This window comes from Aquila chrysaetos, chromosome Z (genome assembly GCF_900496995.4).
Source record: "Aquila chrysaetos chrysaetos chromosome Z, bAquChr1.4, whole genome shotgun sequence".
In the NCBI taxonomy this organism is placed as follows: Eukaryota; Metazoa; Chordata; class Aves; order Accipitriformes; family Accipitridae; genus Aquila; species Aquila chrysaetos.
Window position 1 is genome coordinate 37,170,485 of NC_044030.1, and position 13,546 is coordinate 37,184,030.

At 39.4% G+C, this 13,546-nt stretch overlaps 1 protein-coding gene across 3 annotated transcripts in view; it reads left to right on the forward strand.

Moving 5' to 3' along the window:
* The window catches only part of CDC42SE2 (CDC42 small effector 2), an 87,210-nt gene that overhangs the window by 5,908 nt on the left and 67,756 nt on the right, over positions 1–13,546 (forward strand). The window contains exon 3 of one of the 3 annotated variants that reach the window (XM_030005633.2): positions 11,114–11,186. The exons of the other annotated variants lie outside the window; for them this stretch is intronic. The gene's annotated coding sequence lies outside the window, so the exon portion shown is untranslated. The remainder of the gene's footprint in view (positions 1–11,113; positions 11,187–13,546) is intronic. 3 annotated transcript variants of the gene reach the window in all.

Here is a 13,546-nt window from a genome sequence, read left to right on the forward strand (position 1 = left end):
TGAATCCTCTCCGCACCATAAATTGTAGCAGAAGTGTCATGATGAGGTTTGTTTGCACTGTATAAACCATTGCCTCTACATTGGGGTAGAGGTGCTGGAGGAGAAATTGCAATTCATCTTTAGCATAGTAAAGGAGAAACTTTCATCTAAACAATAAGGGGCTCCTAACACTGGGAGATTACACACAGTGATGACCACTCCAATAATTTTTCACAGCAAAACTGTTACAGTACTTACAGTTGGACTTCAGGCAAGCAAGGATAAAATATTGTAAGTATCTCTAACCATTTAGGCTAAAACAGAGAGCTATTTGTTTTATCAGTATATAAATCACAGTGCAAGGGCAAAATAATGCATGAACCAAATAACGGATTACAGACTGCGTTATTGTTTGCTGGGTATTTTGGGCTCTTGTGCTTTTTTTACAAATTACTGTACAACTCCACATGGTTTTTTCTGACTGTACATGTCTTGAACTTTGTCAGTTACTGCACAGAGTTCAGAAATGTTTTCTTAGGAAAACTTTCTTTCAACAGAATAGAAAGTGTTGTCACCAAAGCCTTCCCAGTCAAAATCCCAATTGTCCGCATAGAAAAAATACATGCATGTATTGGGTTTGTGTGGCAATGTTTTGGTAGTGCGGCAGGGGGATGGTTACAGGGGTGGCTTCTGTGAGAAGCTGCTAGAAGCTTCCCCTATGCCCAACAGAGCCAATACCAGCCAGCTCTAAGACGGACCCGCCGCTGGCCAAGGCCGAGCCCATCAGTGATAGTGGTAACGCCTCTGTGATAACATTTTTAAGAAGGAAAAAAGTTGCTGGGATGGAAAATGGCAGCCAGAGAGAGGAGTGAGAACATGTGAGAGAAGCAGCCCTGCAGACCCCCAAGTCAGTGAAGAAGGAGGGGGAGGAGGTGCTCCAGGTGCCGGAGCAGAGATTCCCCTGCAGCCCGTGGGGAAGACCATGGTGAGGCAGGCTGTCCCCCTGCAGCCCATGGAGGTCCACAGTGGAGCAGATGCCCACCTGCAGCCCATGGAGGACCCCACGCCGGAGCAGGTGGGTGCCCAAAGGAGGCTGTGACCCCGTGGGAAGCCCGTGCCGGAGCAGGCTTCTGGCAGGACCTGTGGAGAGAGAGGAGCCCACGGTGGAGCATGTTTTCTGGCAGGACTTGTGACCCCGTGGGGGACCCACGCTGGAGCAGTGTGCTCCTGAAGGACTGCAACCTGTGGGAGGGACCCATGCTGGAGCAGGGGAAGAACGTGATTAGTCCTGCCCCTGAGGAGGAAGGAGCAGCAAAGACAACGTGTGATGAACTGACTGTAACCCCCATTCCCCGTCCCCCTGCACTGCTGGTGGGGTAGGTACAGAATCCAGGAGTGAAGTTGTGCCTGGTGAAGAAGGGAGGGGTGTTTTGAGCTTTGGTTTTATTTCTCATTACCCTACTCTGGTTGATTGTTAATAAATTGAGTTAATTTTCTCCAAGTTGAGTCTGTTTTGCCCATGACGGTAATTGGTGAGTGATCTCTTCTGTCCTTATTTCGACCCGTGAGCCCTTTGTTATATTTTCTCTCCCCTGTCCAGCTGAGGAGGGAGGAGTGATGGAACAGCTTTGGTGGGCACCTGGTGTCCAGCCAGGGTCAACCCACCACAGTGTGTCTGTCTTTTGAATGAAGTTGGTGATTTCTGTTTTAAAGTTGGTGCCTTTTCTGTCATAAAGTACAGGCTTATCTTTGGGGGGGCTTGGTATACTTCTCCCTCACTTTCTTTTTGGAAGGGGATCTTCTGTCATCTTTCTTGCACTGACCCACTGAATTTGGAGGCTGTTTAAATCTTGTGCAAAAATAGGACTTTCGTAAATTGCAGTTGGCTTCCTCGTCAAAACAGTCATACTAGTAACTATTGAAATTTTACATGCAGAAAGTTCTTTATTACATTTATTGGTTGCTTTTATCTTATGGCTTATGTTCAATAACTCTTGTGCTGACTGATAACATCTCTTTTAATTGGCCCGATGTGATGCAGCTATTCTCATCAAACACTATTTGCTAAAGGAATTCCACTTACTCCTTTAGAGCTTCCTGTGAACAATTTTTCATTTGAGCTCAACTACCTATTTCCCCTCTTAACACTTCAAGTGAATGGTATCTTGCCCTGATTTTCTGTACTGAAATCCTTTTCTAATAAGTTGAGTTTTATAAGGCTTGTTCTGCCTTCAGATAATAAAAATAGATTAAAGTTGATGTAAGAAAGTAGTTTGAAGTTAAGAGTAGTCCTGTTCACCTGAACTGTATAAACAGACTTTGAGATACAATAGAAACTTTTTTTCTGGCCAAAAGTATGTGTAAGTATTGCAGAAGCAGGAGTTCACCTGTTTTTTATTTGTGGTGACATACCCAAGAAGTCAATCTATGGTGGACTGAAAGAAAGGTTTAGAAATACCTGTTTTAAGTAACCTCTAATTTTTAAGGGGAGGGAGGAGGGAGCAGGGAGTACTCTTCAAATAATTGCTTTAGTTTCAGTATTTCATGCACTCCATGCTCATCAGATTTTAAATTTTTTTTTATTGTTCTCAAGCATATGGGGAGAATAATTTGTGGAGCTAATGGAAGACTTAAGTCAGTAGCTATGGTGCATTACTTTGTTTTCTTTTCTTTTTCTTTTTTTTTTTTGTCCTATCAAAAAATTCATCTTACATAGGTGATCTGCTCACAGTGGGAGCATGTCACTGATCATGTCACTGGTACAGCCAGGGTTTGCTGTGTAATCAAGTCTTTTTATTTCATTGTTGAAATAGCGACTTAATTAACAGTGAAAGATAAATCTAGGTGTGTCCAGCTCTTACTTGACACAATTGTAACTTGTTTTCTGCTAAGCTGTCTGGTAATGGGTAAAGCCTTGTGATGCTCTTGAAAAATGTTAGTTGGATTTAAGACTGTACTGAGGTGGATTCGAAGGGGCAGTGTGTCAGTGCAGCCACTCTGTTGTGAAACATGTGATTGACTCTAATCCAGTTTTTCCACATGGACCACCTTCCAGGGCCCACCATTGCCAAGCTTCCTGTGAGGGCTCTAAAGAAGAGTCTGTAAATCCCTGCGCTGGTGCTTCTTCTTCACCCACGTGTGATTGTTAAGTGGTGCTACCACTTACCACAGGCCTTTCCTGGGAAGTCAGTAGGAGTGGTAAGGGATGCCTTTCAGTTTTAAGTGTGTCAAGTCAAACCTTGGCTACGATGAAGTTAGTGGTGAACCTTTCATTGAGATCCTAAATTTATTACAGTTGTGTCTGTGAAGAAAGTCAACTGCATCTCTGCAAGAATGCATTTGCAAGGGTAATATTGGTCATTACCTGCAGGCAGCATTTATGGTGAAGTCTTGCCCCTTGTATTTCTTCATTAGAATCATAATTGTGTTTAGTTGTATCCCAAGGTGCTTACAAATTAAAGTATGAGACATTATCACTAAATACAGGACAATATAGATACCAGAGTTTGTGGTGGATTTGTTTGTTTAACCTATTGTTTGGTTGGAGCACAAAGAACCAAGAATTGTCATGGTGGCTCCCAGTCCTGTGCCCTCTGTTGTCAGGATATCTATGTGTTCACAGTAAGATGATCCTCATTTCTTAAGATGTTTTTTTTTTTTCAAATTTCTGTTGAAAATTATAATTAATAAAAGGAAACTGCATCAAGAGTGATCCTACTTGTGGGAAACTCACAACAAGCATAGACCTGTTATATCCGAACAAGTGTGCATTTTAGTGAAATAGTATATAAATTAAGAATTCCTTTAAAGAAAATATGTTGTTCTGAAAATGCCACTTCCAGAGATAGCTACTGAAATGTCGACAGAGATAACGGGCGATTCTAGATTATGCTTTTTATACTGAATGTATGTGATTTCTTTTCTAGAATCCTTAGACTTGGTTCCCTTTCTTTCAGGGACAGAAAGCATTCATGTAAAAGCTTTGTTGCTTTGTTTCTACTGGTTGAGGTCATATTAAGATATTTTTGTCAGTGTTCTTTTGTAAAGACAGCTTTATGAAACTATTTGTGGCTTCCTGTCGCTTTAAATGTAACTTAATTTGTGTTTGCATCTATTCAAAGATGCTGAGGGCATTTCAAATGCTGTACTGTTCCAAAATCTCAGGCAGCCAATTTTGCAAATCACCATGGTAATGTGTGTGTGTGTGGGAGGAAGGCTAAAGTTGGAATCTGCATTAACAGAATCTGTTAATACAGCGTATGCTCAGTGCCACTAGCACTGCTTGTTCTTTGATGCAGATATGTTCTTTGCTTAATTAAAACCAAAGTAATATGATGCAGCTAATACTGCTTACAGTCTGATTTTTAATCAGATTTTTTTTTGTGATTCTGAAATTAATCCACTAAAATAATCAGATATGTGGGTAATCATTGAGTCTTCTTTCTGTTCAGAAAATGGCATATAAGAATCTTGTAATCCAGCAAAGAAACTTCAAAACTTCTTTGTTGCCTCTCTAAGAACTTACAGGTAGGCTTAAAAGTCAGTGTTTTACAACTAGAGCTACATACCAAGGACAGTTACTACTGATAGCTGATGTCCTGGTGATTTCTGCCAAGTCATTGTGAATGTTTAAGGTTCTTGGTTTTCGGTAAGCCTGTCTGGATGCTTTGGTGCATGCAGTTGTTGCCTTAGACACAGAATTAGTTCTGAAGTGTAGTCAATGCTGGTTTAAATAAAAACAATTATTAAAAAAAAAAAAGATTTTTAAAAGGAACTGTGTTCTGTTCTGGAGTGCTAAAACTGATTCCTAATAATTACCCTTATTTAGTCAGTGCTGAAGACAGATAAACTTATCAATTTCTATGAATTTATAGGGAGACTGGCTATTGCTTTGTGTGGGGGACAGGAGAAGTAAAAGACGTTTCTTGGCTCTTTACTGCTGTAGTCTAAATAAAGTGAAAAAAATGGGAGACTTGGATGAAGGATGATTTATTTTCCCCATTACTATATTGATAGTCTTAAATTTTAATGAACTGCAGTAACTTACTAGTTTAAAAATACTGGCCCACTGCTATTGAGAATTACAGAGGCATTGACACTGGTTCAAAATGCAGACCAAGTTATAATGACTTCTGTGTTAGACGGCCTGAGAGAATGGGGTTCTTCACTATCTCATTGCATAGATAAACGGTATAGCAAAACCATGAAGAGGGATGTGGAGTTGAAATGCTCTCACTGCATCAGAGTTCAGATGTGTCAGGGGAGGCTCATGAGAGCTGCCTGTGCCACCGGCAGAGTGGAGTAATCAGCCTGGCGTGAACACGAGCACTCAGTCAGGCTGTCCAGAACTTACACAGTCAGCTGTAGGTCTGAGACACCTGTGTATGCATTCACATCACTTGGTGTATTTTGTTTTTACAACGCTATTCACTTGTTAGATAAAGTCTGTCATAGTAATAATGCTTATTACTACGGTATTTTTTCTTCAAAATCCCAGGCCTCCTTTTGAGAGGCTAAGTGTGGGAAGTGATGACTTTGAAAGTCTTTGCCTCAGGAAAACAAGTTAGAGTTTTTCAAGGCTGTTTTTGCAAAGGCTGAACTCCACTATGTAGGCAGTGGAGCTGTTTGTATAGCTAGTGACTTGCTAGGTCCTTACTGGGCTTGTTGAAGGAGCTGTTTAATGTCCACCAACAGGATACCTCTCTTTCTAGCTCTTTAAAAGACAAAACTTCAGGGTCGATAGGACTTCAGGCAATGATCTATTGTAGTTTGGGTGGGTTTTTTTGTGCTGTTGATTACCTCAGCCTGTCTACTCCTACAGGAGTAGAAGTCTAACCTGTCTAATCCTACAGGATTCATAGTAGCACACAGGTTGATTGTCACCTGTGCGATTTAAAGCAGGCAGCTAAGGAATTATTCATACTAGACTTTGAAGCAAAAATTTAAGTAAATGACTTCCTTTATCTGATAAATCAGTTAAGTTATTCATGTCAGGTTCTCAAAGTCTATGTTGGCACGTATGAAAACACAGTACCTGCTTCTGAAACGCATACTGTTAAATGCACCTTCCTCCCACCAAAACTCCTGATGGTATTAGCCTCTTTCAGCCATTTCCTTAGGAATAAGGAAAGCCTTTATATACAGCAAAAGAGATCACAGTTAGATTTAGGTTGTATGGCAGTAAAATAATCTGAGAAAGAAGTATTAGCGCACAGATAATTCTTCCTTCCCTTTATGAAAGGCTTAGCCTCTCAAACATTGTAATACATACAGAGTTTCTCCATACAAAAAATCCTATGTGTCTAATTGGAATGAAATATAAGATTTCACACCTTACATAGCTGAATTTCTGCACTCCCAGCCTCTGACCCAGGTATCTTTCAGTCTTCTCCTTAGTGTGCTCATACAGTGTTGTCCATTCATCATCCAGTTAGACACACCTGTGTCACCGATGAGCCAAAGAATTTCATTAGAACAGAGAAGAAATAGGAAAGCTTGATGCCAGCACAGTTATACATGACCTGGAGGTCAGCCTTCTATGTGTCTGACTCCTAGTAGTTTCAAGAGGATTATTTGCTTTTTTTCTTGGTGAGATTTCTGGAGGCCAACGGAGGTAAATGTTAACATTATAAAATTGAAATGTCTTAATCTTGCTGTCTTCTAATGATCTCTCAAACAATGTTAGTCGTGGGGAGAAGGTATTCAGAGAGAAGTTCAAGTAGGCTACGGTCACTAGTCCTTTTCTAGGCTAAGTTGGTGAATGGAGATACCTTCCTCCTTCAGATGTATCTAAGTGTAAACTCCATCTCTACGTTGTCCTCTAAAGGACTCTAATTTTGAGAGTTACATCACTCTGGTGGGAATGGGAGAAACTAAAATGAGCTTTCATGATTCTTTGTGCCTCAACTTACATTTAATGTTACATACCTTATGGCTCTTTTGCTTCCAAATATGCACAGCTCTGAACTCATTGAGATTTATTAACTCCATTCACATTAATTATGGTTCTACTAAATGAAATGCTAAAGTATGCTCTACAGGCTATCTGTAATTTTCAGTATGTATATGACTTTGCCATCGACTGGAATGGAGGGATGATTGTAAATCTGGGTGTATACACTATATATGTCTATAGAGAGATGAAAATTACTTAGCAGGTGCAAAACTAATCCTTGGTATTTTTTCCATTTCTTTTTTTAATGGCTTGCAAAAGGGTAAGTCAGATGTTCTAATGAAGATAATGAAACCCAATATAAAGTTTAGATTATAATTTTCTTATGGATAAACTGATGAAACTGCTGAAGTTCAATGTCTGAATTTTTTTTTGTAATGAAAAGGACTGGCTGTTTGCAGGCTATTTAACTCTTCATCTATTGTCAACTCATGGCCTCTTTAGCTTAGAAAATACTTTTCCCTAAGACACAAATGCATTTTTAAAGCTTACACTTTACATGTATAGCATCTTCAATTTCTTTATCAAATTTCAACCTGTTCTGTGTAATTAGAAAACAACTTAGAAAATGTTATGGGGCTGCACTAATGATTTTCTCTCTGAATTTCACACGCTTAGTAATAATAGCATTAATTTTCTCAAGTCTGTTAATGCTTATGACACTTTTCTACCTGCCCCATCAAAATAGACTTCTTTGGCATTTAGGTTCTCTAAAAGAATGTGTATCTCTTCAGTAGAAGCACTGTACTAATAGATATGTTTCACCTTTCTAAGGTAATCTGTATGTCATTTATCATATTGATTTGTACTTTATCTTTGTTTTCATACATAAGTTTTATACCGAACTTCTCAAAGGCTAATATGACTTTTGAAGCTGTGATGGACCAAGTAAAATAAGAAATCATCTAAGCAGATGATGTCACGATAATGATGAAATTGCCTGCTAATGTTGCAACATTAGCAATTTCTTCTAACTGGTTAAATCAGTAATTTAATTATTATTTAGAAATACAGAAAGTATACTGAATTGTTAGCTCTGAAAACAAGGCTTCAGACAAGTGTAAAGCTTCAAATTCTCATGCAAATGCTAACACTTAGACAATTGCTATTTATAACTAGCATTCTTAATGAATGAGTGATGTGGGCAAGTGTGCAATAAGCTGTCCAAACTTCATAGAAAGGGGTTACAGCTTGATTAGCAGTATGCCTTGGCAGTACCTGCAAACAACCGTTCTTTCCACTCTGCTGGCTGGTACTCTATGCCAGTTCATTTAATAGCCTTTCGAGCTAGAAGTCTACCATTTATAGAAGTGGTTTTGTGAATTAAATTGTCCATTAGTGTGTGGGTTTAGTCTACAGGCTTCATTCATCTGGGACTCTAAATAGCTGAGACACGATGACTTACAACTACTCACCAGATCTCATTTGTGACTGACTTCTTAAAACGTTATTGTACAAGGATGGCTTTCATTGTTCTGTCCTGATGCTTTTAACAGCATGGCCCTAGATTTCTAATGCTACAGTTTAGGAAAGTGCAATTCATTTATTTTCTACTTAGTCTGTTTTCCTTTAAGGAGAGGGATAGAGGAAGACATTTGGCTTAGAAGTTGTAAATATACTTATTCTTATAGCTACTGTTACCTCATTTTTATAAATATTGTTACATATTGAAATGGCTTATGCAGAATTGCAGTCTCTACATGTTTTTAGGATGTTATGTGTGCTATTAATGTGTACTCTGTGCTAACATCTCGTCATGCAGAATTATCTCAGTTTCCTCTCAGTGAAATTTACTAATACAATCTTTCTTCACTTTGATTTCAGTTGCATTGCATTTGAGTGAAGAGGTCCATGTTTAACTGCAGTTAAATTAGTTGCTTCTCCTGTCTATATATCAGATGTTGTCCACAGAGTCTTTAACTAGAAGGTAGCCAACTTTCAGTGACAATTCAGTTACAAAATTGACACCTACTCTAAAAATGCATGTTTTCCTTGCTGGCTTTACGGATTTTATTTGCTTTGTTACTGAACTTGTTAGGCAACCAGTGCAGTGTCATGTGTTATAAACTGGTTGTTCAGCTGTTTTGCCTGAGGAACAGCTTGCTATGATATGATTATTTTACCAGGGGAAAGAAAAATCATCAGAACTCTGCTTACAGGTATTCTGAGTATAGTTTATGTGGAGCTCAAGCATTATGATATTGAAGTGTTTTCCCTCTGTACCTCTGCTGCTGTGTTGATAGCCTCCTCCTTTGCTCCAGCTAGATGTCCCTCCCATCTTTGGGTCCTGTAGTTCTCTAGCCCTTCACCCAGTAACTGTACATCTCTTATATAGTCTGTCAAGCTTATTGTTCCATCAATTAAAGTTTACTTTTGTGTCCTCTTCATTATTCTGGGGTAACTAAAGATAAACAAAGACTAAAAATCTGTTGTCTTACTCCTTAGCCAAGGGAAGGAGACTCAAATCTCATTCTTTCCACAGACTCTCCTTGTGTCACTGTCAGGGCTATGTAATCATCAAATGTTATTTTCACAAAGGCAGTTATAGCCAATTACTAATACTGTTCCTCTTAGTAATCCACTGTTGTGAATTTTTTCAGTTTTGACCACCCAGATTTCTATCCTAACAAAAGAAGTGATCAAAGTTTTCTGTCTCTTGACATGTAATGCTGTCCAGAGAAGTTTCCTCCTTCCCTCTTTTCCGCCCCAGCATTCTTATCTTGATTTACCATTTTTCTTCATTTATAGTCTTATTTTACCTGTTCCCATCTGCCTCAGCTCTTTGTTTCTAGTCCATAAATTTTCTGACAGTCTTTTCTGCAAACTACAGGGGTAAAGATAAAAAAACCCTTAATTTTACTTTTTAAATCTGGCTTATGTCAGTCTGAGAAAAAAAACCAGAAGACTCGGTTCCGTAGTATGTGAGCAAGGAGGGGCTGAAATGACAAACAAGTCCCCACAGAAAGTTGGCAAGCAAGTGTCTTGCCATGTAGTGTGAAAGATAAAACACCAGGGAGCTCAAGTGTAAAGAGAGTTTTTTGGTTTTTTAAAATAAAATCTACAAAACATTGCCCTACCTTACATAGGAGATGCATAAAATTTAATTTAGTACTCCTTTTACCTTATTTTACATGAACATTTGAAGAGTGAACTGTTTGTTTGAAGTTATCAGCTTTCCTTACATCTTCTGTCTGGTTTGAAGCCCGTTTCTGATAATATGAATGCTGTCTTGACAGTTTGCCATTACAGGTGGATGCTCTCTGAATACAGGGGTGTTCTGGTTTGTTGGGTTTGGGTGGTGGGTTTTTTTGAGTACAGGTTTAATACCGGTAAATAATCTGCTGCTACTTCAACAGCAGATTCTAGAGCAGTGATTCTTCTTGTCGCTCAGAGCCAGCTCTTATGAATGTGTTTCCTTTCTGTTATTGCCTGCAGTACTTGTAATCCATCCTTCCTTTTACTGAGAACTGCTGAACTTGTTAGCAAATGTCATGGACAATAATTCAGTAACAAACTTGTTTGCTAAACCTCACAGATGTCATGAGACTTAACTGCTTAGTTACACATTTTTATTGGGCACTTAGTACAAAACAGTTATTTCCTGAACTACCTGCTGTTGCCAGTGATCTGAAGGCTGATCAGTAAGAAGGATTATCTAACTAATCTTGCACACAGAAGTGTTGGAATATACATCTGGTTCAGCGCCTTTCCACCAGACCCTGTGAATATTAAGGTTTGACCCTAGCAAAGGGAGCAGCCCAAACTAAGTAGTTACTGCTTTTGAACCCATGCTCCTTATCTACTTCCTTTAACTGTCATACGTGTATATAATTTATGTGTATATATACATATATATTTTAAACAGTGTGTAGACATATTAGGGTAAGAATAAAGAGCACCTGGGAGTGCACAAGTCAGTGAAGGTTTCTTCCAACACTGCAGTGAACAAGGCAGCCTCTAATCCTTGAATTCATTCACAAACTGCAGTAGCTCAGTTGTTCTGACATCTGTGGTGCTCTGCAAAGAAGAGTTGGAGAAACGCCAGACTCTCCCTCTTGGTAGCTGTTTTCTTTTCTTCCTGCTAACATGAAGTTACATTGCTCTTCGTTATAAATAATTTGCATTAGGAGCTGTAATAGATAGTTACTTAACACCATTTTTCCCTCCTTCCTTGGTCTCTAGAATTGGGGATCTCTTCAGTGAATAACTTGCTGCTTAAAGAAACGACTAGAGTAACTGAAGGTGTGAAATTCAGGTAGGCAATACTGTCTGTTTACTTTTCACTTTAAATGTTGAGCTAAACATAGATGACAGATCTATGAATATTCATTGTGGCACCAAAACCATCAAAGCATGGTAGGGATTTTAACCTTAAGGAGATTGGATCTGGGTTCGTGGCTCTTGTTATGAATTCTAAGCAGCATTTCAAGTGCCTCCCTAGCGATGAGCCCCTGATAAGAAGTCCAGCAGAATTATGAGATGCAAATGTCCTTTGAGCTCATAATAAAACCAGATTGATTAATATCCATATCTAGTTCAGACTAACTTTGACAGGAGGTCCAGGTACTTTGTGACCCTCAATTAATTTAACGAATTATTTTTGACAGCATTAAATTGTCTTGTTGCCCCAACAGACTATGGTATTCATGGTATGTGCTACCGCACATACTTTATCTAGATTTTCTTCCCTAATTTTCTTACCAAAGTATATTCTTGATGGAATTGCTAATTACTTTGTCAATTTCACATTCCTATTCCTTTGTTCAAAGTAAGGCTTCTAAATAGATCTCCAATACCTAATTTTTCAGTAAGATGACAAAACTCCTTTGGTGTTCTTTTATGGGTTTAATAATTTTACTTGCAATTTAGTATCAAATGCTACTGCTTATCCTGATTTGCTCAGCTTTGAAGGACCCATCCAGCTTGACTTTACTACTTTCTAATCCCATCAAGTACACCTGCTTTGGTGTGGTGTTAAATAATGTAGATGAATGGCCAGTGTTTTTAATCAGCTGAATTTGCCTCCAGCAAAATTCTTGGATAGATCTAATCCTATTTGACTTTAGTAAGTAATATGATCGCAGCTCATTTATGTAGGGTTAATATCTGTGAGTTACATGGAGTACTGACTGAACAGTTAAATCCTGAAACTGCTGCTGGTTTCTTATGAGCTCAGTTCTGTACAGCAACTTTAATTTTAGAAGCTTGTAAATTCTACTTTAATATTCTCCTTTACTGTTCCGTATTTTACTGTCTGAAAATCCAAATGAGCTGTGGAGAAGGATTCCGTTACAGTACTTTAGGAAATGTGCATAAAAATCTCTTACACGTGCTGCTTCCTCAGAAAGAGGTGTAACTTGTGGAACACATTGCATGATTCTCCACATTGAGAGCAAAGCCTGAAAAACACTATTTCATTTCTCAGGTACTACGTAATAAAGATATTTCTATTTAACCTTATTCTTTGTGCTTCTGAGCACCATTCATGAGGTACGTAATTCAAGTAGCAGAGTTGATGCTTTACCCTAAAAATACTCCAAGTATGCTGCATTTCGTTTAAATACTGGTAAATGGCTAACATTACATTTTCTGTTTCCTTCTTTCTCTCTCCCTTCCCCCATGTTCTTTTGACAACTCTGAAGTGTTGTCAGTATGACTGACGATACTGGACATGTTTGGGCTTATCCTTCATGCTGTGCACTTACTTTCTATGAACACACCTGGTTTTTTCAGCTCTGATTTCACTATTACTTGTAAAATCTTTCTGCCAGAGAGCCTGGGGAAGGAAGAGTCTGCACATGAATTTACCCTGGAGAAGTATGTGACAAGGAGGTGGTTTTATTAGTAGCATGTGAAACTGGAAGTGTAAGTGGCATCCCAAAGTGGGATGAGGAGCTGCAGCCTCCTCTGCTGGCCCTGCGGTTCCTCCTCTGGCCTGCTTCTTGCTGCTATGCCTCAGGAGTATCCCCAGATATTTATATATCCACACTGTAAAAAAAATATTTCATTGCAGAATGAGAATGGGGTCTGGGCATGGGGAATCTCTGTCCTTGAGACTCTGTCAGGAGTGGGGAGAGAAGAAGGAAATGGTATCCAATCAGGTAATTTTAAAATAAATAAAAAACCTACCAACCCGATAAAACCCCACAACCAAAAAAACCCATACTGTGGAGGTGGATGGAAGAGAAGGAAAAGGCGGCAGGCAGTTAGGTAGCAGATGTAGGGGTGATAAGGGCAGGTAAAAGATGGTGATGCCTGTCTGAAGGAGATGACTTAGAGGAAAACAGGAGGAATATTTGCAACTGGAGGAGAATAAGGGCTGTACTGCAAGCAGCAGGAGGAGGGCATGGGCATGGATGAGAGCTGATGCAGGAAGACCAAGTGGGGAGGAGACAGGACTTCTCCTGGAGCACTGGTGTCTGTCAGTGGTGATGCCCCCTGGAGCAGGGGGACACAGGGAGCAATGAGAACTCCACAGTGCAAAAATATGTGCATTTCATTCATGTGCCAGAAACAATTGAAGTGCAATGGGTGTTCCCAACCTGTTGGCTGCCCTTTCTGTACATGCTCCAGGAGTGTCGGCAGGAAGCTTCAATCACAGCACAGGTCAGGAAG